The sequence below is a fragment of the Meriones unguiculatus genome, chromosome 1 (assembly GCF_030254825.1).
Source record: "Meriones unguiculatus strain TT.TT164.6M chromosome 1, Bangor_MerUng_6.1, whole genome shotgun sequence".
In the NCBI taxonomy this organism is placed as follows: domain Eukaryota; kingdom Metazoa; phylum Chordata; class Mammalia; order Rodentia; family Muridae; genus Meriones; species Meriones unguiculatus.
In genome coordinates this window covers 190,332,929-190,358,652 of record NC_083349.1, presented here as the reverse complement: position 1 = coordinate 190,358,652, position 25,724 = coordinate 190,332,929, and the positions used below count along the sequence as shown (strand labels likewise).

The window sequence follows — 25,724 nt, the reverse complement described above, 5'->3', positions numbered from 1 at the left end:
GAGTGGGTAAAACCCAGTGTCTACAGGGCACTAAGGGAAGGCTGCGGCAGCTGTCCTGGAGAAGGGATGGCTGGGGCCAGTTGCCACAGACTAAGCTTCAGCTATCTTTTTCTCTTCTTTTCCTTCTTCTTCTTCCTCTTCTCCTTCTTCCTCTTCCTCTTCTTCTTCTTCCTCCTCCTCTTCTTCTTTTTCTAGGGTCTCATGTGTCCCAGGTTGGCCTTGAACTTACTCATGGCCCAGGATGACGCTGAACTTCTGATCCTCTGTCTTCTACTTCTCAAGCACTGGGATTATAGTCATGTATTACCACGTCTAGTTCACAAAGTGCTGGCGAGCAAACCCAGGGCTTTGTGTGTGCTAGATACGTGCTCTACCAACTGAGCTACATCCACAGCCCCCAGCCTTTAAATTTTCTCTCTGCTTAGAGGAAGAAAGCAGTTTGGTGCATGGAATGGGTCTTTGTCAGAGGCTAAAAGCATTGACCTGACACACTGACCAGCTGAACGAGCCAGGAAACTAACTAACCCGCTCTCACTGGGCTTTCACATTCTCAAAGTCTCCTCCCCAGCACAAGCCGCTTCCTTTATAGGTCTGTCCTCATGGTCAGACAGACCAACAACATGAAAAAGCTGCATGGCATCAGCAAACAACTGTCAACAAAGCCCTTCCCTTTCTAGTCTTGAGACTGTGCTACAAAGGGCATGTGAACATTTCTCTGAGCAACCCGGTGACACAGCCTGCCACCACCTGCCCCTCCTGCTCACCCGATGAGTCTCAGCTCCAACTGCCTCTCCATCCAAACAGCCGATGTGAAAAATGAGCTCAGGAAACAGCAGCTGCACTGTCCCTCCGTCATAACTCCTGCATCCTAGAGAAAGCTGTGAAGCGAGGCAAGAGACTAAAACAGCTTGATGGGGTCACCTGCCGGTCAGGCCTGCGGGAGGGGAAGGGTTAATGGGTCCTGTAGTCCAAATGTCCAGCTGGAATTAATCTGTATAAATGTCAAGTGTCCTCTGTATACAAGGACAGAAGGCTTGTCAAGGGGTAGATGTTTTTCTCTGCAAGTCAATAATTTCAGCCATCAGCCTGGCCCCTGTCACTTGACATCTCCTGACCTGTGGTCCTAATCCTGCAATGCCACATGGGTGAGACCATCCCCAAACTAGCTGCAAAGATATGGGCTGCTTTTCCTGGTCTGCCCTATAAGCCTCCATCTACTCAGACACAAAACCAGGTCCTTACTCTCCTACAGACGACAGAAAAACCGGCCAGGTGTGGTTGACATATTCCTTTATCCCAGGACTCAGGAGGCAGAGGCAGGCAGAGCTCTGTGAGCCTGAGGCCAGCCTGGTCTGCACAGTGACTTCCAGACCAATCGGAGCAGCATAGTGCGACCTTGTCTAAAAATAAGATAAAAGCAATTACCCAGGAAGATTCCAGAGAAGAATGGGTTGGGGGGAGGGGGAGGAATACTAAGCCAACACAGCAAACATCTTAGTTTCTCTCTCTCTCTCTCTCTCTCTCTCGCACTCTCTCTCTCTCTCTATTTTCCCCTTCTGTCCCTCTCCTTCTCCCTCTCTTTCTCTCACACATACACATACCATACCGCACACACACACGTGTATACACACCACACACACACACACACACACATACACACACACACACATAAGAATATTTTTTTTGGTGAAAAACTTCCAAAATCCAACTCCCTCACTTACTTTCCTAGGATGTCATTTCGCCTCTGGCTTCTGCATTTCCATAGGCCACCAATCTCAGTATTAAAACGCGGTTGTGAGGACTAACCGAGATCTGCCATGTAAATGGCAGGTACACAGCATGTGTCCATTCCAATTAGAACTCTTTCAGCTACAAATTGGTTTATGCAGGGGGAACTTGTAAGGTAGCCAATAAGGTCTGGCAATCAGTCAAAGTTTGATTTGGGCTTGGGGTGTGTTTTGGGTGTGTTTTTTCATTGCATCCCAGGGCTTGGCTCTCTTCTGAATAACCATTTACTATTCTGTCCAGCTTTCCTCATAGCCACACAATAGCAGAAGCTGTTTCAGCTCCTTTCTGTCTTCTTCCTTCCTTCCTTTCTGTCTGTCTTTCTTTTTTTTCTCCTTCCTTTTGAAAAACATATTTATGTATGTATTTTATGTGTATGAGTGCTCTGTCTGTCTGCATGACAGAAGAGGGCATCAGACGAACCACCACGTGATTTCTGGGACTTGAACTCAGAGCTTCTAGAGAACAACCAGTGCTCTTAACTGCTGAGCCATCTTCCCAGCCCTTCTTCTTTTTAAAGACAGGGTCTCTCCAAAGCCTTGGAAGTCCTGGAACTCACTATGGAGAACATTCTGCCTTCAGACTCACATTAAGGGCATATGACACCACACCCAGCTCAGGTCTCGTTTCTACTCTCTGCGCCATCCAGAGCCCAGCTTCCTAAGTGGACTGGGGGAGACCCCATCTGGAGTCACATTACTGAATAGGGGAGTTGCAAAAAAGTTGACAATGGTGAAAGGTTTCTGAATGTAAAATAACTCACATTATTAATAATTCAGATTTAGATATATAATGAATTCATAATGTTTTTTGGAAACACTTGCCCATGCATTATGGAACTTCACTGAAACTTTGGTTCTGAACACAGGTGCCAATGAGTGCCAATGAATGCTTGTAGCATTTGGCTCAGATTCAAGTCTATTGTATGTTATGAACTGTTCTTACCGTACACATAAGCATTTCTACTTTTATAAAATGATTTAACTATTAAAGAAAGATGTATAATGTTTTCCTACCATCATCCCTCACCATATGAGAGTATCAAATTGGTATTTGATAACTATCCAATTTGGGTTGTTTTGTATTATAATATTTGGCTTTCCAGATTGCTGTTTGATGGGCTGGAGATTTGATGCTCTTAATTGCCCAGCAATTAAGAGCACTGGTTGTTCTCCCAGAAGACTCGGTTTTGATTCCCAGTACCCACGTGATGGCATTGTCTATAACTACAGTTTTTAGGCATCTGACACACTCTTTTGACCTCTGCAGGCACCAGGCATGGAAGTGGTGCACGGATATTCATGTAGGAAAAAATACCATACTCAACATAAAATGAAATAGTTTTTTTTTTTTTTTAATTGGTGTTTAAGCTGGGCAGAGTGGTATATTCCCAACACTCAGGAGGCAGAAATAGGTATTTCTCTCTGAGTTAGAAGCCAGCCTACATAGTAAGTTCCAGGCAGCCAGGGCTACCTAGTAGGACCCTGTCTTAAACAAAAAACAAACAAACAAAAAAAGAATCCTAGAAAGCATTAAGTGAACTTTGGCTTAGTGTATCATAACATTGACACACCAATGCTGTACAAGAGAAATGGAAGAATTCACCAGGACAGAAAAAGACAGAAGTAGAGAGTTTATATGATATGCTGTGGCATAGACAGCCAAGGGTCTGATAGCTGCTGTTATGGGGTGAGGAGGTCGGGAGTGAGGGTGACATCAGCCAGTTGATGCTTTCATGTCAGTGTTCTAGCTGTTTTAGGACTTCCTGGGTAGGACATCTGTGTAGGGCCCATATCTATACGATTAGATAGACATTTCACTATTTTGCAGAGGAAGACATTTTAATTTTTAACATTGTGTGTGTGTGTGTGCCACAGAGTTTGTGTGAGGTCAAAGGACAGCTTGGGGGAGTAGTTTCTCTCCTTCTACCTGGAGTTTGTAACTCAGGTCATCAGGCCTGAAGACAAACATTTTTACCCACTGAGCGATCTCACCAGCCTAGGAACACTTCATTTTTCTTTTTGGGTTTTTGTTGTTTGTTTGTTTGCTTGCTTTGTTCTGTTTTTTTAGAGACACAGTTTCTCTATGTATCCCTGGCTGTCCTAGACTCACTTTTTGGACAAGGCTGGCTCGAACTCACAGACAATTACCTGCCTCTGCCTCCCTGAGTGCTGGGATTCCAGGTATGAGCCACCACGCCTGGTACTTTTTATAGCATGGTTTATTTGTTTCTTCTTGGAACTGGCTATCTGTAATAGGGTATGTGTTCTTCCTCCTAGCCCTAAGATCCTGGAATAATGACTCATGAGACTGAAAATATATTTACCTTAGAGCTAGGCTCTCCTCCGACTAGCTCATAATTTAAAATAACCTATTTACACTACTCCACATTCTGCCACATGGCTGGTTATCTCTGCTCAGGTGCCATGTGTCTGTCCTCCTCGCCTCTTCCTGGGTGAATCTTCCACCTGCTCTATCCCAGAATCCCTTCTGCCTACCAGTATCTCACCTTCTATTCTACCTATAGGCCATGTTTTTTTGTTTTTTAATTTATTGACAGGTGTTATATCTCTACAATACACAAGATATTCTCTCTACAGCGATCTGTGTAAGACAGCATGGGCCAGTAGGAGTCAAACTCCAGACAACCAGTGTCTGCCCATGAATTAAGGTGTGGAATTCTCTATGGTGGTGGTGTGATGCCCAAAGACAGATCATTGCAAAGGCTGATAAATGTGATGTCTTTTGAATCTTGCTTAGAGAGTACAGCTGCCATGCTCTGAGCGGCCCCTGCATCTGTCAACAATTGCAACAAGGTTTCCAATTTCTGTAATGGGCCTAAACATACTTCTGCCAGCTTTGTGCTGGGCAGTTTATGTAAAGTGTGGTTCCAGCTTTGCAAATTACAGAACCAAAATCTCAGTCAACTCCAAAAGTCATCAAAGATGGTCTGTGTCCTGTAGTCTCAGTCAAGATTTACTTTCTTGTGCAAAAATAAATAAGCACAGTCAGACACAGTGGTGCACACCTGTAGTCCCAGCACTTGGGGAGGCAGAGGCAGGCGGATCTCTGTGAGTTTGAGGCCAACCTGGTCTACAGAGTGAGTCCGGGACAGCCAAGGCTACACAGAGAAGCCCTGTCTCAAAAACCAAATAATAATAATAATAATAATAATCAGGCGCATTCATCTCATGTCATATGCAACTTGGCCTTCTTCTCTTATAGCTGCTAAATTATCTATACACTAAATATTTTTTCTAAAATAAATTTATTTATGATTTATTAGCAGTACTGTTTGGCTTAGACACTTACATACCTAGGCTGCATAAAAATTTCTCTGGTGAAAAGGGGTCCTTTTACCAGGTTGGGAAAGAGTTTGAGTCTTGATCAAAGAAAAATTTAATTTTCTTTGAAAAAAGAAAATTTTTATTTTCTTTAACTATTAAATAAAAGTTGTAGTTTTGGCTCTGATAGAACACTTTCGATCAAGAACCTACTTTATAAGAGATCATTAGGGCTGGGGGTATGTCATGCTCTGATTGGCTTAGGTATAGATTAAGATGGGGGAGGTTCATGTATCCTGAGATACCCTAATTTCTAGATTCATCATGTGGACTCCTGACTTCAAACATGTCCTCCAAAACCTAGTGGTGATGTAGACACTTAGGAGATGCTGACGCTCTATCAAGTGAGGCGAGAGAGAGAGAGAGAGAGAGAGAGAGAGAGACTATGTCCATTTTCTGAGGCTATTGCATAGTTAGTGGTGGCTTCCTAATGAAAGCCAACAAAGCCTTTGCCTTTGCCAAGCAAGCTGCTTGCTTCTTCCAGCGGAGTCAGTGAGGGCCTCAAGAACGCCCTTGCTAGGCATCGCGCTGCATTAGAAGGCTTGACACTCTTCCCTTTAGCCAGGGAGCGTGAGAATTAAAATCCCAATTTCATTTTTAGCCATTGAGTCTAAAAAAGAAGATTAAATTTATCTTTTTTAAAACTTTACTTTTTTGTAGAAACTAAAGAGAAATCGAGATTTGAAAGGGCATGATTTTTTTTTTTTTAATCTAATGGTCGGGGCTAAGCCCCAGTTTTCCATTCTGAGGCATATCTCTGTAGCCAGCACGGAGACCCTGGCAGACTGAGGGCACAGAATCCAGGGCAGCAGAGCCCCAGGGCTGAGCCCTAAGCAAGGACATTTGCACAGCAGAATGGCTGGGTCCACACTTCAAATCCCCTCTTCTCTGCCAGGCTTAGCAGACACGACACCAAGTCTGTCTGTGAGCATCAAATTCCATTCAGCCTCACTGTCCTGCTTCTCCACTGTCAGCACTGAAGGGACATGAGAACAGGGGTGCACGGGGACCCCCAAGAAAACAATGCCTGCTTGAGATTATGGCTCATCTTTCCGGTCATTTCCTAGAGTGCTCCTCAGACACACCATGTTCAAACACAATCCCATCACCTTCCTCAAGTCTACTGTAAACCCCTTTCCTAGTCCAATCCCTAGACTCCTAACAAGCTGTTAGGGCATAATTCTAGACCATTCTCCCCATCAGCTCTCGCCACTGTTTGTGTGACTGCTGGCCGTACCATCACAACCTCTACAATAACCCTGGGTGGCCTCTCTCATAGAAGGGTTCTCTAGCCCCAAGCATGAGACTGTGGGGTCTTGATCCCCCAGCCTTCTCTCTATAGTGTCTCCGGCTCCGTGCTAACACATGCGTTATCTCCCCAAAAGTCTTCAGTGGTTCCACATGGCTGGCAGAAGGTCTTCACTCCTTACTAGGCATCTTCCAATGCCCATGGCTCCTCTCATTTCTGACACTTGAGGCTGCCCTTGCAACAGATGACTCCCGTGTCTGACTGTTGCTTGGATGGCTTTGACCACTGGGCCTGCCTGCCTTCCTCTTCCTTCCTCCTGAGGCCCCTCTCCTCCCCCAAATTTCTGGGGGCAGGAGTGTGGGGATTGACTGCTTCCTCTTCTTCCCTGTGTCCCCTGCTGGTGACTATTTCAGAACGTCATCCATTTTTTTCCCATAGCAAGAAAGGCAGTGTCTGCCTATGAATGGAACACTAACGAGCCAGTTCCTAGTACCGGCACTGGTGAGGTGATAGACACATGTGACTTCGTTTGCACCCCAGCTAAGAGGTGCCACTGTACCCTACTTCCCAGAGTGTGATATGGTTCTATCTTTGGCAGGAGTCCAATAAAGCTACTCCCCCACTGCCTGTACAAGTCAGTTCCTGGAATGGGAGAACCCCTCCCCCTGAAAACACATCTGTTACCAGTTTTATTTAAAGGGCCCTTGAGTTTCAAAGCAGCTGGCAGGACACACTCCCATGATCACTAATTCATATCTGTCCTCCCTCCCCAGCCCTGGCCTGGGAGGCCCACCATGAATCAGGGCCCCAGGCCCATGGCTGAGCAGGTCTGCATAATTTCCTGAATGTCACCAAACCTGTCTGTCATCCCCTCAGCTTCCCAAATGCCATCTCTGGAGTACCCAGGAGGCTCTGAGCCATATGGCCAAGGAGCCCCACTGTGAAATCCCATTACTGTTTTCAGCTAATTAGCTTTAAAGCAAGCAAAGTAATTAGGAAGGGGCTGTGGGAAGCACACCCAGGAAGGGCTCTGAACTTCCCTGTACCCTCCTGTTGAGACCTCATGTCTCCAAACGCCTCCCAGGGCCTCCCTGCTTTGGGGAGGCAGAAGGACACTCAGGAAAACAGCTCCACTCCCACATGTAGATACTTGTAAAAGGATCATGGTTTGAGGCATTAGTTTTTTTCTCTGCTCATGTCCTCTTTTTTTCTCCTAGGCAGGGGCTGCTTACTTCACTGCTCGTGATGGGGTAGGATATGACAGAGCAGAGGGAGGGAGCTAGAAATAGGGTGAACCTCTGACCATAGACCCAGCATTTTCCCCCCTTACCAGCAGCAATATGGTGTATCAGGAATGACCCTGAGCTCTTCCTCCACAGGACAGAGTGAACAAAAAGATGGCTGCCTCACTAGCAAGCTGGGCAGAGAGATAGAGGTGTCTCTCTGCACCCTATAGCTCCTGACTTTGTATACGACCACAGACTTAGGTCCACCTGGCTGCCCAGGGGGAAAAGATTTTGTTTTGGAAATGCAAGGGCTTTGTTTTCAACCAAGGGTGGGGCTGGGGAGATGGCTTGGCAGGTGTGGGTGCTTGTCGTACAAGCATGAGGACCTGAAGTCAAACTCTAGGACCCAGGTAAAAATCTGGGTATGGTCACACACGCTCCTGTAAACCCAGCACTGGGGTAGGGGGAGCAGACAGGAAGATTGCTGGGGCTTGCTGGCTAGCCACTCTAGCTCCGGGTTCCACGAGAGATACTACTAAAGGCAATAAAATGAAGAGCAGTAGAACAGGACACCCCGTGTCCTCACTGGCCTCTAAGAGTACACAGACATGCATGTGCACACGCGTGCTCATGAACACACCCTCCACACACACACACCACACATATCGGCTATGCACCCCAATTCTGGGCTTGCATTTTCAAGGCCCCATTGAACTTAGGACCATCATTTTGTATCTACTCTCGCCAGCCTCCAAGCAGCCGGTAGAGGAAGACATCACTGACTCATTTCGGAGGTGGTCAGAAGCCATAATAAGGCCACTGAGAAAAGAAACAGACAGGTACATGGACTCTAAAGCTGATAGCCTGTCCCTGGCTGGAATCCTGTGACTGCCACAGTGGAAATCAGGAAAGGTCCCAAAGCCAGGCAATAGAAGCCCAAGGAGCAGGAAGGACTGAGCTGCCCCAGTTGGCAGCACTGGACCCCATTCAATTTATCCTCTGAATGGGCTGTCTATTCATGAGACCCTGAACTAGGAACACAGAGCTCTGGAGATGGTTTGTAAGGTGCCTCCCACTGCAGACAGGCTTTTAAAGTGGTTGACATTCACCTGAAAAACAGGAAGCCCTAATAGTGACAAAACTCACTAACCATGTTTTTCTGTAATTCAGATGGAGCCAAGCCAATACAACGCCGGAAAAAAAATAGCAAAAGTACTGAATTGAAACAGAATCTCCCCCACACCCCTACCCCAACCCCCGTGCTACTGTTTTGGAGGTCCAGAGGAGAGGCTGATGTCACACAAAATGCAACCCAACATTCCTCCAATCTCTTCTAAGTACCTCGGTCTCCAGGCCTAGTCCTTCCACAACTGTCCAAACCTTATCCTCTCTTCTTTGTTTTCACTGAGACTCAGCACCCTGCCCTGTTTTCCAGGCTTGCTCTGCCCTCCCCTCTGACCCTGCCCTGCCTTCTTGTGCTGGCTCCACTGTCCCTCTGAGCACAGCAGAACACTCAGCGTTCCTGGTGTCCTAGCAATTCTCTGGTCTCTCTCAAAGGAAGTAGCTTGGCCTCTGCTTCTGCTCTGCCCCCTTCACCACATGAGGATGTCTAGAAGGCCAAGAACCACAAACAAGAGACTCTCCTTTGGCTGAAGGTGAGGAGAGGCAATGACAGCTGTGCCTATGAGCCGGGGCAAGTGGAGCCCAAGCGGCTGTACGATTGATTTTAGACAAAAGGCTAAGGCCCTGGTGAATACCTGTGTTCCAGCCTGCTGCCACGCTGCCCTCCACACCCCTCCATCCCACAGACCACCCTGCCCACAGCCAGGCTTTCAGTGTTGGGATCAGACCTGGGACCAGCAGCCGAGATGCCTATTTCAACAAAGCAGACCTGGCGTCCATGTTCTCCCAGGATCCCACTGTCGCTACCTGTTACAGGGCACAGCCGGCATACCCTAGGCTCTGCTGAACTTTCCAGGCCAGTGGCTCGCTCTCCCCACAGAGGCTCTTCACCATATAATCCAGACATTTTGGTTCCCCACCCTCTGCAGTTCCTCTCTCCTCACCTCTCTCTGCGTGCTTTCTCTCTGTGTGCCCCCCTTTTCTGTCTCCCTCTGCACCTTCATTGACCCCTCCCCCCCCCCCCCGCTGTGAGATCTGTGAGCTCCCCTGAGAGCAGCTCCCAATGACCCTGCCCTTATACAGTAATTTGGCTTGAGCTGGCTTATTTCGTCAGCAGAGAATACGTATCACTCAGGCCTTCAGGAGGGTCTCCCTTGAGCAGGTTTATATTTAATGTAAGAGAGACAAGCCAGGAAGCTAATGCAGGCAGGGCAGGTCTGGCAGTGCCCAGAATTTTACCAGGACTGGTGCACTCACTCCTGCTACTGTACAGGGGTCAGGAAGAAGGCTGAGGGTCTGCTCAGCCCACACCTCCTGCTTTAAGATGGGGGTGTTGAAGTCCTTCGTGATATCTCGCAGCTTCTGACAGGAGCTCCTGGAAGCCAGGTCTCCTAAGGTTCAGTGTCTGCTCCATGGCACAGGGATGAAATAATTCCTAAACTGGAGAAGGGCAGATGGTCTGTGTTGTGGAAATGAATGAAATTGAAAATGCAAATTCTGGGTCCTCTGTTTGCATTTTAAATGGAACACAAACATCTATTTGACTCAGGCAAAGCCACTGCCTAGGGAAGGAGACTGGGAAGTGATACTTCATGGCTTTGGATTTCTTTAGAAATAGTGAGAAGGTGCTGGGGCACAATGGAGTGATGGTTGCCCAACGTGGAGCATCAATGGAGTCTACCCTGACATGATTAATTAGTGACTTTCGTGTGGATTTTACCACAATTGAAAAACTTAAAGGCTGGGCATGGCAGGGTATTGCTGTGAGTTTGAGGCCAGCCTGATCTACAAAACAAGTCCAGGACAGCCAGGGCTACACAGAGAATCCCTGTCTCAGAAAAACAAACTTTCTTGAGCTGCACACAGCAGTGCACACTGGTAATCCCAGCTGAAGAGGGTGAGGCAAGAGGATCATGGGTTTGAGGTCAGTTTTGGTTACACAATAAGTCCTTAGATGCCCTAGGTTGTCTGGTAAGATCCCATTTCAAAACCCAGCCAGCCAATCAACAAATAAACCCTTCCTGACTAAAACACACCGTCCCCCCAAAACCCCAAGTGAGAGGAAAGGTCAGTTTGTTTTGCTATGTCCTTTCTCCTTCCTGCCCTCACCAGACCTACGCTGGAGCCTCAGGTCTCAGGCAGGAGCCCCACCAGCACACAGGACAAGCAATAAACGATCCATTCAGGGGAAATATGCAAGAAACACAGAGCAAGATGCCTCAAGGTTTCTGAGAGCGGGGAGGGAGCACAGATTGAACCACTCATCCCTGGCAATAGTTTGTAAGCTGGGAGCCACTGAATGCAAAGCCACTGTCACAGTCCCAGGAAGCAGGAGCAGGCTGGGCTCCAGGCAAGGGAATCTCCCTGCCACACCCCTCTCTTTCCCTGCCTCTGGTCTCTGTGGAAGCACTCCTCTCACCCCACTCACTCAGGTCCTCTTAGAACCCTGAGCCAGGAAGCTTGGCCAGCATTTGCCTGTGTTCTCTAAAGGTTTTAACACCAGGCAATTTCCCCCACCTCTTTAGTCTTATTTAAGTGGTAAATTCCTCCCTCCCCCCGCCTTTTGCTTTTAAAAGCAGAGATAGATTTTCTTTTTCATTTCCCCTACTATGCATCTTGCCATGCCTAGAGTTGTATTCTGTGCTCTGTGAAGTATCTGCTGAGGGGCTGGCAGGTCTCACGGCCCTCTGACAGTGCCGGGGGCGGGCGGCGGGCTTAGTGTGTGAACAGGAGAGGGCGCAGGGCTGGCAGGAGCCTCTGGCCAGCTCCAGAGCCTGTTCTCTTATAGGTGTTAGATATGTAATGTGGGGCATGGCCAGAACATGGGTTAATGCCAAGAGCCAGAGAGGAAAGATAGCACAAGCAGATGGAGCTTGTCCATCCGCGACATCAATCAGCTGTGCCTTCCACCTTCCCACTCCTTCCTCGCCCAGAGCTCTCTGGTTGCCCAGGTGCCTCTCTTCTCTGCTTCTTCACATACTGTGGACCACAAAGCTGTCCGTGCCTCCTGCTGTCACAGGGGGCAGTCTCATCTCACGGCAGCTTTCTGGCTACCGGTTGCTGGTCATAGCCTGGGTGTCTCTCCTCTCCGAACCTGTTTTCCTGCCTCTGTGATGGAGCTACTGGACTCCTCAGTAAACTCTGATTTCATTGTAGAGGTTGTGGTCATAAAACTGTCGTTGGCATCGCTCAAGCAGCCATTCCCATCTATGGTCAAGTGAGGTCTGGATGAATGGCCCTAAGAGGCTGACCACTCCTCTCTCAGCTGGCTTTACCGCACCGCCACTCTGCCACTACTTACAAAATCCTCCGGGGACCCCAGAAGCCTGCCAGGAACCAGAAACAGTGACCTGCTTGCTAATGACACCCTCAGCTGACCACAGGGCAGCTTTTCCAATAGTTCACAGGAAGCACTTTGTTGGAACTCATTTTTCTGTAAGTCCATCTGGGGAGAAGCCAGACCTTTTCAGTTACATTAGCCATTAGCTCTGGAGGTCCGGACCTTGCAGGTCTGGGCAATGCTGGGAGGGTAGAGTTGGGTAACCAACTCCCCTCTAGAGGCCGTGATTAGCCTTGCCAAGGCCTAGCTTCTGGGCACTGACCACACTGACAGTTTCTTTCTGAAAGTGAGAGATGTACGCATGTGGGAAGTGAGTGGGACTCAGACAGGAAGGAACTTTCTGGGGCTTTTGCAGAGATGGGGATTTGTACTTTGGTACCAGTAGGTATTCAGGCTTAAGCCCTTCCAGCACTAACTCATGATGGAACCCTCAGCTTCCCTGGGGGTGGGTGTTAAGATTTTGGAACCAAACCTGCTTCTGGGTTGCCTAGCAACTTATGATGTCATCATGTGTTGCCAGCCAGGTGGCCACACCTGGAAGGCGTGGTTACCTTGCTCCTTAAAGGGACCACCCCAACCATTTCTCTCTTGGCCTCTCTTGGCCCCTCTCTTGGTCTCTCTTGCTCCTGCCCTCTTGACCTTTTTCCCTTTCTCTATGGGGCACCCCCTCTCTCTTCCCCCTTTTCTCTCACTCTCTCTTCCCCCATCATGTCCTGCTCTCCCTTCTCTCTCCCCATCTCCACCTAATAAACCTCTTTCTATAAAACCTGTTGTAGCCATCATGATTTAATTCATTCCCATCAGTGGGTGTGTCAACTGGTGACCCTGAAGACCCCCTTCGGGAGGGATGGAGGGACGGGGCTAAAGAGGGTAAAGAACACAATAGTTGAGGGAGTCTAGCCAGCACCAGCCTGCCCTCTTGGCTGCCCCAGCCCAGCTGAAGCTGCACTTAGGGCCTATGTCAAACAAGTGTTCATGGTCTCTTCCAGGCTCAGAAGCCAAGCTGAAAAACACCTGTCCTCTTTTAGATGTACACATTCCTTCATGATTTCACACATACATACTTCACTCACATTCCCCCACCCCAGGATTCCCTCTCCCTCCATCCAGTCACATCTTCCCAATAACTCCCCCACCTACTTTCATGCTTTTTCTTCTCTTTTTTTAATTTCTTTCTCTTGTCTTTTATTTAAAAAAAAATTGTTTAGGTTTACTTATTTTATTTTACATGTATGGGTGTTTTGTTACATAGGTATGTGTGACGTGCGGGGCCTGCAGAGGTCAGGAGAGGGTGTCGGACTCCTAGAATTGAAGGTACTGATGGTTGTGAACTGAAGTTGGGTTCTCTACAAGAACATCAAGTGCTTTTAACCACTGAGCCATCTCTCCAGCACTCTGCTTATCACTTCGTTACCACCCTGACCCAGTGGCCCACTGTGCTTGCATGGGTGTGGATGGAGCCTCATTTACTTACACAGCTTACCAGTGGCTACACCCTTGAAGAAAAGTGACTTTCCCTTCAGCAGCCATTAACCGCCTATGTCTTGTTAGGGAGAAATGAGGCATTCTGAGGCTCTTTCCCAGCAACGGTGGAGAGCTGATGGGCCCAGTCTTATGTTGGTTTTGCACAGGTAATCTCTGTTGTTATGAGATCACATATGACCATGTCACATCTGAAAAACAGTGCTTTCCAGCTCTCCTTCCACCCTCCAGCTCATTCATTCTTTCTGTCCTGTCTTCTACAATGTCCCCTGCTCCTTGGAGGGGTGATAAGATGTTCATTATAGGGACTAGGACTCAGCAGTCACTTATTCTCAGTACTTTGACCATCAATGAGCCCTCTGAATTAGCTGCTGCCCACTGCAAACAAGCTTCTCCAACCAAGACTGACAGCCTCACTAACGTATGGGTAAAACCAGAAATACTTATACAGAAGGCAGATTGGCACCATGTCCATGAAATAAAGCAACAGTTTTCCCTAGAGACCGAGGACCCCAGGTGTGGTCTTTGGACTAGATTACAGCTCCGGGAGAGACTTTCCCGTGTGGAGCAGTTGCCTGTCCCCCAAATGGTCATGCCGCCAGTGCACCAGTGTGCACTTCCTGCCTCAGAGGTTGGCACTGAGGCTCCCAGGGGTCACAGCCTGGAAAGATCATCGACAGCTTTATTTCCAGGCAGCCTGACAGCGTTTTATGACACTCTAAAAGCCTATGAGAGACTTCAGGAAGCTTCCAGCTCAGCTCCAGCTCTGTTTCCGTATGTCAGGCAATGAAAGTGTACGGACAAGCATGGGCTTTTGATCCTGGGTGTACAGTAGGATCGTCTGAGAACTTTAAAAAATTCCTGATGCCCACCCCCCATCCCAGGCCAACGACAGCAGAGCATCTTGGGATGGGATCCTGGTACTGGCAGCCTTTGAAACTCCCCAGAAGGGTCTCAGTGGGCAAAAACACAGGCCATGCAAACAGCAGAAACAGTTCAAATCCCTAGAATCCACATGAAAACCAGACATATAACATGAGTGTCTGTAATCCTGGTGCTCCTACGGGGAAATGAGATGCAGCCAGGAGAATCCCAGGAGCTCCTGAACCAGCTAGAGGGAAAGATGTAGTGGGAGAGAGCCTGTCTCAAACAAGATGGGAAGGGCTGACTGTACCCAAGGCTGTCCTCTGACCTTCACACAACACACAGTCACACACACACACACAGAGTCATACACACACATAGTCATACATATACACACACACAGTCACACACACACACACTCATTCACAGACATGTTCAAATCTTAAAAACTAACAAGAATTTTAAAAGCTCCCCAGATGATTCCAGTGCAGTCCAGGCTGAGGCCCACTCCACCGGCCTCTGAGTTGTGTGTCAGGAGGGAAGTTTAGGCCTGCAATAGCACTGCCCTCAGGAGCTCCTGCATGCCTCAGAGGATTGATTGCTGTAGGGTAGGAGAAGGTCACTAGGGAAGCATTTGGGTTAGGGTGGGGTGGGAAAACAGGGAACAAGATGCTTGAGGGAGAAGGGCTGGACAGACAGAGGGCATACCAGGGACCTCTGAGGCTCCACAGGCCTGATCCCAGGGAGGAAGGACCTGAAGAAATCACAAGAGAAGTCTTAGGTGACAAAGTAGGACACAGAAGAACCAAGAGACTCACTGTATGTGGTTTCTGAATGGGAGGGGGGTGGTGGAAGGACATGACTGCTCCTAGGTATGGTGGAGAAACTTTATTGTAGATAAAAGGGACAGCATAGCCAGAGGCAGGGGCAGCTGGGAAAGTCCAGAGAACATGACCCTGAGCCATGTGAAGGGAGAGGAGACCGGGAGATCAGGAGACCAAAAGGCCAGGAAGGTAGAGGGTAGACAAAAGACCAGATAACTAAATGGCTGGATTCTATAGGGAAGGGCAGCTGGAGGAAGGGCAGCCCAGCCCCTAGGCTGGAGAGTTCAGGGTAGGGGGTGGGGTATGCAAGTCATAGCCTGTAATAGGTAGGGGTTGGTGGATGCTGGGAGAACCCCATCCAGGTCCACTCTGATATGTTAAATAGGAACCTCAGCCCAGCCTGAGACCTAACAATTTCCCCACTTCCTCTAGTGGAAGGACCAATCACAGCTAACTTTGGCTTGACTTGTCAGTATGCAGGCCTCACAACACCTGCCCATCAGATCTGACAGGATCCAGAACAGGGATGGCTCAGGGAGTTTGTCATATTGGGAAGACCAATGTCAAAATCTGAGATTCCTTGTCCAGGAAATAAAGCAAGCAAGAGTGTCCAGAAGACAAAATAAGGAGTAGGAATCCAAGGATAAAGAAATATGAGTGTTTAAACCTTTATTATTCTCAGGAAGAGTGCCAAGGCCCACCCACAGAGTCAAACAGTACTTGAGTGGGAAGTGAGGATTGAAAAAATTAAAGCAAGTCACGTTATACAAGGGATGAGCTTGAAAGGACTGTCAGTAAACACTGCAGCTGCAAGTTTATTCCACAATTCCTTTTTATAGGCAAAGCAATAACAAGTCACATCAATACAAGAAAGAAGTTCATGGACCCGCCAAGCCATATCCCTGTAGCAGACATGGTCCAAGACCACACAAACAAGTTTTAAGGAACTTGGGGAAACATCCTTTTACCTTTGTTTCAAGGTAAAGGCCAGGGTGAAAACATGTTTTTCACTGAATATTCAATAACAAAGCAGCTTGACAAACACCTAAAGTAAACCAATCATTTCAAACGTCAATTTCCCTTACCCAATCATGTAATGCCAAGGCATGTAATTCCCCACTTGTGGTTTTTCCCTTTAAAAACCTTGATCCCCTAGATAATCCCACCACATACCTCTCTGTTTCCACTGTGACCTGGGCTCGAGCTTGTATCCAATAAACCCTCATGCAGCAGAGTCGATTCCTGGTGGCCTTTGGGGGGTCTCACAAACTGGGCATAACAAACTCAGGACCTTTGGAAAAGCAGACTGTGCTCTTAACCACAGAGCCATCTCTCCAGCCCCCTGAATCCAATTTTTTAAGCTGCCTTTTTGTTGTTGTTGTTGCTTGAGTGATTTTAGCTGTACTGCTCAGCAAATTCTAACTTCCACAATAAATGATCTCCTCCTGTCAAACATGCTCTTGCCAATTTCTTCCAGTCCCCTGGGCAGAGGGCCTCAGTAGACAAGGACTCTAACAGAGCTTGAGTAAAAGGTGCTGTAGGACCATATTGAGTGCATACCATTTTCAATTCTTTTACTTGTTTAAAAGGTATAGGAGATGGACTCTCACCACATTTCCCTGTCCATCAGGTTGCTCTATAACAGGAAAACCATAAAACTAAGTTATATCTTCTCCTTTCTGCCTAGCTTGTTCTAAAGAAGCTTGTAAAGGGGGTACAGTTGCTCATGCAGTGGACAAAGGAGAAGTGGGAGAATTCAGCCACAGCTGGGAGCAAAAGGTAATGTCTGTTTTTGGACTCTTCTTTTGAGCTATAGCAGCTGTAGCCACCCCAGGAGGAGGGTCCAAACCTGCAATCAATGAGGGAGTTGGAGTGGAGCATTGAGCCACTCCAATTGAAAAAATTTTCAATTTTTCTGTTTATTTCCTCCAAGCCCCATTCCAACATTTTTATTTCTTTTTGCCAAGGCTCAGGTTTTTTAACATTCATAGCCTGAAACAGAGGATATCTCTCAGAATCCTCCAGCTCTGCACTCTCATCAGGATCTAAGTCATTCTCAAAGTCTCCTCCTAACAAGGAATTATTGTTATCGAGAGGGACAAGTAACTCTTCAGCAGGAGCCAATGGTTTAGTCTCATTTTGTCCTTTTTTTCATTAACCCTGAAAGTTTCACTTTCTTTGTCTCATGCCACAGATACAGACTATCTCTAATTAAAGATCATACAAAAACCATGATGCTACTGCCTTGTTCCATTTTTACTCTCAAACATGTTTTTCGCCAAATACTCAATAACAGAGCAGCTTGACAAACAAGCAGCTCTCCACAGAGGAGCATTTGCCTAACATGGCAGAAGCTGTGGGTCCAATCCTCAGCACCAACAGAGGTAGAAGGCCCCAGTCACAGATAGGTCCTAAAAGAAATGACTATGCTGTCTTCCTGTCATGGCCTTCCCTACAGCTACTCCAACAACAGACATGACCTTTTGCTCCCAGCTGTGGCTGGATTCTCCCACCTTTCCAGGCCTTGCCTCCAGGAGACCCCACTCCAGGCTCCCTTGGTTGCCTCCATTTCTGGGTTTCTGTGCCTTCCTACCCATTTCCTTCACTTTGGGCCCTCTGCCTCCTCTCTCTCCTCTTTCTAATCTGCTGACATCTTGCTTTCTGTCCTGCTTTGTCTAAATGTTGCTCTATTTCCCTCTCTTCTGTTTCTCTGCCTGTCCTCTGTCATCATCCTGAAGGTTCTCTCTTGCATCTGTCCCACACTGCCCATCTTTTTTATCTCTCCTATCTCATTTCCTGACTCTTTTTTTTTTTTCTAATAGACCATGACAAGCCTCAGAACATAAATGCCTGTGCTGAAGGATGACCCATGGCCACTCCTATAGCAAGCTGACACCCACATGGAAACAGATTTCCCTAGCACTAACTGCCACTCACCACTGGTTGTCAGGATTGTCAGTGCCTTGCTGACAGAGGCCAGGTGCCAGGCACAGAGCTCCCTGAGTGGCCACCGTGTACCGCAGGGCCGTACCCCAGAAGCCAGAGCCACTGCTCTTCAGGCTTGAGGCTCACCCTCCCAAGCCTTGTTTCTGGGAAGCCAGATTGAATTAGCTGCTGAACCCATCTGGCCAGCTCTTGGCCTAATACCTTTTGGCAGTTTATGCCTCAATGCCAAACCCAGCCCCCTGGCCTCAGGGCCAGAAATCTAATTTTCCAGAGCTTAATTGAGCCCTGGACTCCCTAGGGCATTGGCCCTTAGGCCCTCCTGTTCAGCCAGCAGCAGATTTCCTGGTGATTAGTAGAGGAGGGAAAAAACGGCAGGAGCCAAGTTAATTTCAATTACCCTCATTTTCTCCCTGGAGCAGCGCAGCTAAGTGCATCTTTGTACCAGCTGCTTCGGACGCTGATAAGTATTAAGTATGTGGAACTCGAGGTGCTCCAGACACCCTCATTTATCTGCTAGTTCCGGGGAGCAGACCGGGCCTCCCTGCCACCTGTTGGCCCTTCACCCATGGCAGCAGCCTGGGATGACCTCACCGATGAGCTATCTGTTAACCTTCCTTTCAGATAGTTGTGGATTTAAAGAAAATGTAACACAGAAATAAAACTCAACAAGTGGCAGGAACTTCTTCAAGGTTAGTTACGATGTGGACCTAGAAAACATGTCAGTAAAACTCTGCTGCCTTAGATTCCCCGTGTTTAGAAAGAAATTGGGAGGAAGACTGTAAAAGAAAATGGGCTCCATCCACTCATTCTTTCTGGCTTTCTTTCTTTCTTTCTTTCTTTCTTTCTCTCTCTCTCTCTCTCTCTCTCTCTCTTTCTTTCTTTCTTTCTTTCTTTCTTTCTTTCTTTCTTTCTTTCTTTCTTTCTTTCTTTCTCTTTTACAGTCTGACCAAGTTGGAGAAAGAGTCCAGTTTCTCTTCACCTTTCCTCTGCCAGTATTACAGCTTTATAGAAAAGGTGAAATAGGGCCAGCGAGACAGCTCAGTGGGTAAAGACATTTGCTAAGAAGTCTGGTGACCTGAGTTTAGTTTCCACGTGGTAAAAGGAATGAACCAATTCCCCCATTTTGTCCCTGAACCCACACACACTTGCTATGGCATGCACATGGGTATACATACATGCACACAGAAAGAAAATAAGTAAATAAATAAGTGTAATACATTTTTTTTAAGAAAAGATTAAATGTGCATATGTTAACTGTGGAAGACCAGCCCCAACTTGGGAAGTCACAGAGCTCCTTCTTGACAAGAGCAGCTGAAGACCTAGAAAGTGGTATGTAGTAAGACAGGCATCTAGGAGTGTTTCATTAATGGATGTCCCTCTACGTTCAAGGAAACAAGGAGGCTGGAGTATAAAGGTTCCTCTCCCTAACAAGTGCTTTGAACTATCCAAGAATAAAGGGATTGAAAGGGCACTCCGTGCAGTGGCCAGCATGGGTCAAGGCTGGGAGGCTGCGAAGAAAGCATGGATCACTAAGAAGCTACAAAGATGCACAGGCAGAGGCCAGTTCACCAAAGGCCTCGAATATCACACTCAGGATGGTGGAGCTGACCCAGCTGGCTCTAAAGGTCAGCTGAAGAACTCACGCAGGGAAGCCCTGAGCTCGGATCTCTGCATCTGGAAGTCCACTCTGGCTGTGGCAGTGTGTGCAGGAAGGAGTCTGGAGGTGGCCGGACCCCAGTGGTCCTGGGCAGGAAAGTGAGGCTGATGGGGTAGCAGCTGTGGAAACTGGAGGTAGTGGAGGCCAAAGGAACACAGGTGACTTCCCCAGCGAGGAGCTTGAGAGCAGGTGCAGAAACCTCACCTGGGGTAAAGCACCTGTGATTTTACCTTTCTCTGGTGCCATTCCCACCCCGGGATTCCTGGGAGAGAGGTAAGGCCTCACGGCAGGCAGGATCCTAGTCAAGTAACAGACCAGGTTTTCATTCTAACAACAGAGAGTAGAGGGGATCGTTCACAAATGTGTTGCTTCAAAGTATGAAGAATGAGAAAGAGACAAAGATCTTGGAGGCAGAACCATGGGGAACAGAAGCCCAGAGAGCGTGCAGGGGAGCCTGGAGGTGCTGGCCTATTGCCAGGTGCATGCCAGGGGGTTCCTGGGGTCCAAGGCAGGTATCAAGAGGGTAATGTGCGGCAGAGAAAATGAAGATCTAGACGGTGACAATGAATGTCCCTTCCTTCAGGTCGTGGCTGCGGAGGGTCCTACTCTAAGGGGGAAATTCAGAGGCTCTGCACGCAGAGAACTCAATGTTCTGCCTGGTTAGGGGCCTGCACTGGTGTCGCACACCCATCCTGGAGTAGCCCCTCCTCACTGAAGTCTGGAGGGTGCCCACGACGCTTCTTCCTCTTGTGTTTGCCCTTAGCTCGGCTCACAAGCACGTCACTGCAGTTAGCCACCACAAAGGCACGCCACCTCAGAGCCACAGTTTTTGAAAAACAGGAGCTCAAGTCCTCAGAGGAAATTCAGAAGAGGAAAAGGAAAACGAAAGGCAATCTGTATTCTTTTAGCAATCTCAAGAAAACACCATATATTATCACTCTACGGGAGCATACTGCCATGTCCTGCATATACTCTGTCTGCGTACAGTAGCACCATCCAATACTCCCAACATTTTGGGAGAGTTGCCTGAAGCAGGAGGACATCTTGAGCTCAGGAGTTCAAGACCTGTCCGAGCACGCACACACGCACATGCGCAGAGACAACTTTGTGACGTATGGTTCAGCCATTACTTTGCTCCAACACCGTCACCTCCAGAAGTTTTTCAACCTTGCCAAAACTCATCAAACAATGACTCTCCGTTCCCCCTCTCCTTTCGACCCCTTGTTATCACCCTAAAAGTAAGAAGCCGGGTATTAGCAAAGCAGAGCAGCTGGGTGTGTAGGTGTATACCCGCAATCCCCGCGTCGGGGAGGCTAGGCTGGGGGAGGACAGCAAGTTCGAGGCCAGTCGGGACAACCTCGTCAGACTGTCAAAAAGTCAACTAAAATAAATAGACGTGGAAACAGGAGGTGTTTGCGACTCCTTCTCGACACCTAGGAGCCAAGCACAGGTGAAATCCCAGCAGCCGCCCCTTCAGGTTTCCACTCTCCGGGAAAACTCTCCCCACCATGACACACGAGGGGGCGCTATGACAGCTCTTCAGTGGCAATCACAGCTCCTGTCCCAAACCCTGGGAGGGCTGGAGGAGAGCTGGAGGAGAGCTGGCTGGGTTTGTGGCTACGCGTCTGGACAGTTTTCCACGTCTAGTGCCGCTGTGAGGGAGGCATACTGCTCCTGCTTTTCACATGCCTGATTACCTCTCCAGGAACCATCTCTAGGGATGAGAATTCTGGTGCCGGCAGACAGAAGATTCCAGGGCTACGGCCCCCACAGAACACAAAGCACGAGCAGGATGAATGTCTCTAATTCAGATTCTTCCCTCCGCCGATGCTCTTTCGACAGTATCTTTTTTATCTCTTTTTTATCTGCAAGCTTGGCAGAATATATATACAAATGTGTGTGTGTGTGTGTGTGTGTGTGTGTATCTTATGAGTCTAGTTGCATTTTTAAAAGCTAATAGTACAGAGGTAGGCAGATCACTGTGAGTTCAAGGCCAGCCTGGTTTACAAAGCAAGTCCAGGACAGCCAGGGCTACACAGAGGAACCCAGTCTTGAAAAACAAAATTACTCGTACCTTTACGAATGGTTTGTACACTTACTGGTCATTTTTCCTTATTCTGCCACGCATCCTTGCTGTGTGCTCTGTCCTAATGTCTCTTCCTATTGATCTGTGCTCCTACAAACCCTGTGTCTGATAATGTTGAATTCTCCCAATTCACTATGGGCCTATGTTGGGCCCACGATAACATTTTTCATGTACAAAAAATGTTTCCTTGAGACAGGTCCTTGCTATACGGCCCAGGCTGACCCTACACTGATCTTCCTCCTTCAGCTGGATTGCTTTATTCCATTGTCTTTTTAATATCATTTTTCACGTGTGATGCTTTATCCCACTTCAAAGTTAATAGGTGGCTTGGAGAAAAATTAAATTCTGAAATTTTTCATATTTATTCAGTTCCTACCCATTTTAAACATTTTATTTTCTTACATGATTTACATCTGTTTTGTGGTGGGGAGATGACATATGCATGCTGTGGCACAATCAATCGAGTGGAGATACAGAGGACAATCTCTGGGAATCAGCTCTATTGTTTCACCACGTGGAGCCTTGGTATCAAGTTCAGGCCATATAAAAAGTGACTTTACCCACTGAGCCAACTTGCCAGACCCCTCCCACTCCCTGTGTGTGTGCGTGTGCGTGTGTGTGTGTGTGTGTGTGTATGTGCTATTTAGGTTGGTGGATTTTTTTCCCTCTGTTGTTCTTCACCTTATACTTACTGGTCTACTTTACATTCTGCTGCTGTGATAAATGCCAATAGCAAAAGCAACTTGGGGAAAAAAGGGTTTGTGTCATCCTGTCCTGTCAGGGCAGGAGCCATGAGGGAACTCTGCTTCCTGGCTTGCTCTCTGGCTCATGATCAGCTAGTCTTCGTACCCAGCTCAGGCCCTCCCACCCAGGAAAGAGCCACCCATATTAGGCTATAGGCCAATCTGATCTAGGCAAGTCTTCACCTGTGGTGCCTTCTTCCCAGACAACCTAGGTTATGTCAAGTTGGCAGTAAAAACTATCAAGCTCACTGAACCTGTGGCCAGGCTCACTGATCAGCAAGCCCCAGGGATCCTCCTGCCTCCACCTCCCACTGCCAGGATCAGAAGCCCATGCTGCCCTGGGTGCTGGGCTTTGGACTCAGCCTCAAGTTTGTCCAGCAAGAGCTTCACTGACTGAGCCATCTCCTCAGCCACTTCACACAGTTTTAAATGTCTTTTTTTTTTTTTTTTTTTTTTTGTATCCTAAATATTAAAGTACATTTGGGACCTCTGAATTTCCACTGGATTATGTTGATATTTCTTTTTATAAATATTGCAGCCCTTAAATTTATTTTTTTCAATTTACATTGGTTATTTAATATTTCCATTTTACCAGGTTTTTGTTTTTATTTTTGTTTGTTTGTTTTTTGTTTTATTTTTAAAGAATGAATCCATCAAGGTAAACATGTGGTGCCCTTCTAGCACTCTGGAGGTAGAGACAGGTGAATCTCTTGAGTCTGAGGCCATGCTGGTTTACATAGTGAATTCTAAGCCAGCCAGGGCTACCTACTGAGACCTTATCTAAAAAAAAAAAAGGAATGAATTTATAAAGTTTACCTCCACCCTCTTCCGGTTCCTTTGAGATCCTGATGAGAATGCACACAGCTAAAGATAATTTAGTCCCCTTGGATACATATATATATATAGTTGTGTCTCCTCTCTTCAGCGCACCCAAGCAGGACATGTCAAAGCAGAGGGCTCAGAGCCCTAGCCCTGCCACCTACAAGCCCCCAAAGTCCCATTAGGGAGAGGGAGTCCTCTGTCCTCATTAAGTCTCCTACCACACTGGGACAGGAAGCATGCTGGTGGGGAGCAGGGGTCATGCTGATGATCAGTTGTCTCCTCTGCAGAGAGAGAGAGAATTAAAGGGGGATGGAGAAAGAGAGAAGGAATGAGGGGAGAGAGAGCAAGAGAGAACTTGCTCCGCTACGGTCTGGCGTCCTTGTTGGGTGCCCTACCTTCAAGGGACAAGAGCACAGGGGTCCTAACGGGTCCTTCGCACTGCTGGTGGGGAGCAGTGTTGAGTAAGCTTACCGAAGACAGCTGACTGGGGTAGAAGAAAAAGATGAGGTCAGCTAAAAGAGAGATGAAGAAAGGCTGTGTGGCTGCTCCCACCAGCACAGACCTCTACGCTGTGACCAGTTCCTTCCTGTCCTCTCTGCCTCCCCCTACGCTGTGACCCTCTGAGATAGGACCCAGGAGCTTGTTAGGAATTAGAAACTCGGCTCCCACCCTGTGTCGGATCAACATTGTAATCAGTGTTCAGGTGGCACACTGCTACTCTGAAGGGGGAGGGGAGGTGCCAGGACACAGGGCACCTGGGCTGGCTTCAACTGCTCAGCCATGCCCTCCTCTAGCTCCTCTGGAGGCCCTGGCCTGGGGGGCAGAATCCCTAGGGCCCAGGACGGCTGACAATTAATTCCAGATTCAGCTGGAACCTGCTTGGGTTCTGCAGAAACAGTGTGTGGAGTACCCAGGGCAAGCCTGTGGTCCACAAGGCACTCAGATTCACATGCAGGTGTGGTCTGCCACGGGCCTCTCGCTGGAGGCTTGGGTTGAAGTGTCAAAGGTAATAACTGTGTAGCCTTGCTCGGAAGGCAGAGATGAGGGCCATCAAAGGCCTGGAGAAAGCCGCACCCACCGCGTCAGACTCAAGTGTCTGGTAGGACGGACCATCTTCTCAGCCGTTACAACACAAGGTTTCCCCAGGACTTTATAGAGGTTGAGAACCAAGAACCACTAACAAATCCATTCGGTGTGTGTTGATTGACCTCAGACAAGGCGCCCTTTATAGCTTCTCAGGGTGCTTGTAACGAAGCTCCACAAAGTCACAGAAAGAAAAAGAAAGCATAGCTAGAGGTGCATGCCCACAAACCCGGCACAGGCAGAGCTCTGTAAGTTTGAGGCCAGCCAGGACCCATGGGAGACTGCCAGTGAGTGTCAAGTGATGGTGGTGGCCAATCATCATCTGTGATGAAGATCCTGTGATCTTTGTTTGGGGGCTTTCAGTGGCCAAGAGCTGGCCCGGGACAGGACTCACAAAGAAAGGCTTTTATATCTGTCCCCCAAATCTTGTGGCTGTCTAAAGAGGGCATTAATAGCTTCCCCCAATCTTGACTCACCTTGGCACACAGGAAGCACTTAGGAACCGTTAGTTGGAAGGAAAATAAATTGAAACCTGCACTTAGTTGTCACAGCTGTTCTGATAAAGTAATGGAGTTACTGGCCAGGAGCCAAGACAGTTGGGTTTGTACCCCAATACTGATACACCTGGTTAGCTGGTCTCTGGTCCTCAGTGTCCTCAAGAGAGAACTGGTATTCAGTCTGGTGGTCGTTTGTTCTGGTTTGTGTGAGCTGTCCCCCATAGAGTCACCAACTGAATGCTTAGTCCCAGGCGGCTGCACTTCTGTAGGAATAACGGAAATCTGAGAGGAAGGGAATCCAGTTGGAACTGGAGATCCCGGAGCCTGGTTCCCTGCTGTTTGCTGTCTCTCTGCTTCCCAGCTGCCAGAAGGCAGTGGCCTTCTCCTCCACACCCCCACCACTGTGGTGTCCTCTCTCACCAAGGCTCAGAAGCAGTGGCCCCGAGGACTGTGGGTTAGACCCCTGGAGCTGAGACTCCTCTGCCCTACGCTGCAGTCCTAGGTGTTTTGATCACATCACACAGAAGTAACTAAAATTCCTCTCTCCCTTCCCTCCTCTTCTCTCCTCTCCCTCCCAGTTGCCTCTCTTCCCTATCTTCTCTTGCCCTCTTCCTTCCCTTCCTCCCTTCCTATTTTCCTTCCCTCTCACCTTGT

At 48.0% G+C, this 25,724-nt stretch overlaps 1 long non-coding RNA gene across 1 annotated transcript; it reads right to left on the bottom strand.

Moving 5' to 3' along the window:
* Positions 1-22,037: 22,037 nt before the first annotated feature.
* On the bottom strand, positions 22,038-25,538 carry LOC132652399 (uncharacterized). Its single transcript, XR_009589935.1, has 3 exons — positions 25,198-25,538; positions 23,886-23,974; positions 22,038-23,771 (listed from the first exon to the last, which is right to left on the bottom strand). It is a non-coding gene; the product is annotated as an uncharacterized LOC132652399 (long non-coding RNA).
* Between the last annotated feature and the right edge of the window lie 186 nt (positions 25,539-25,724).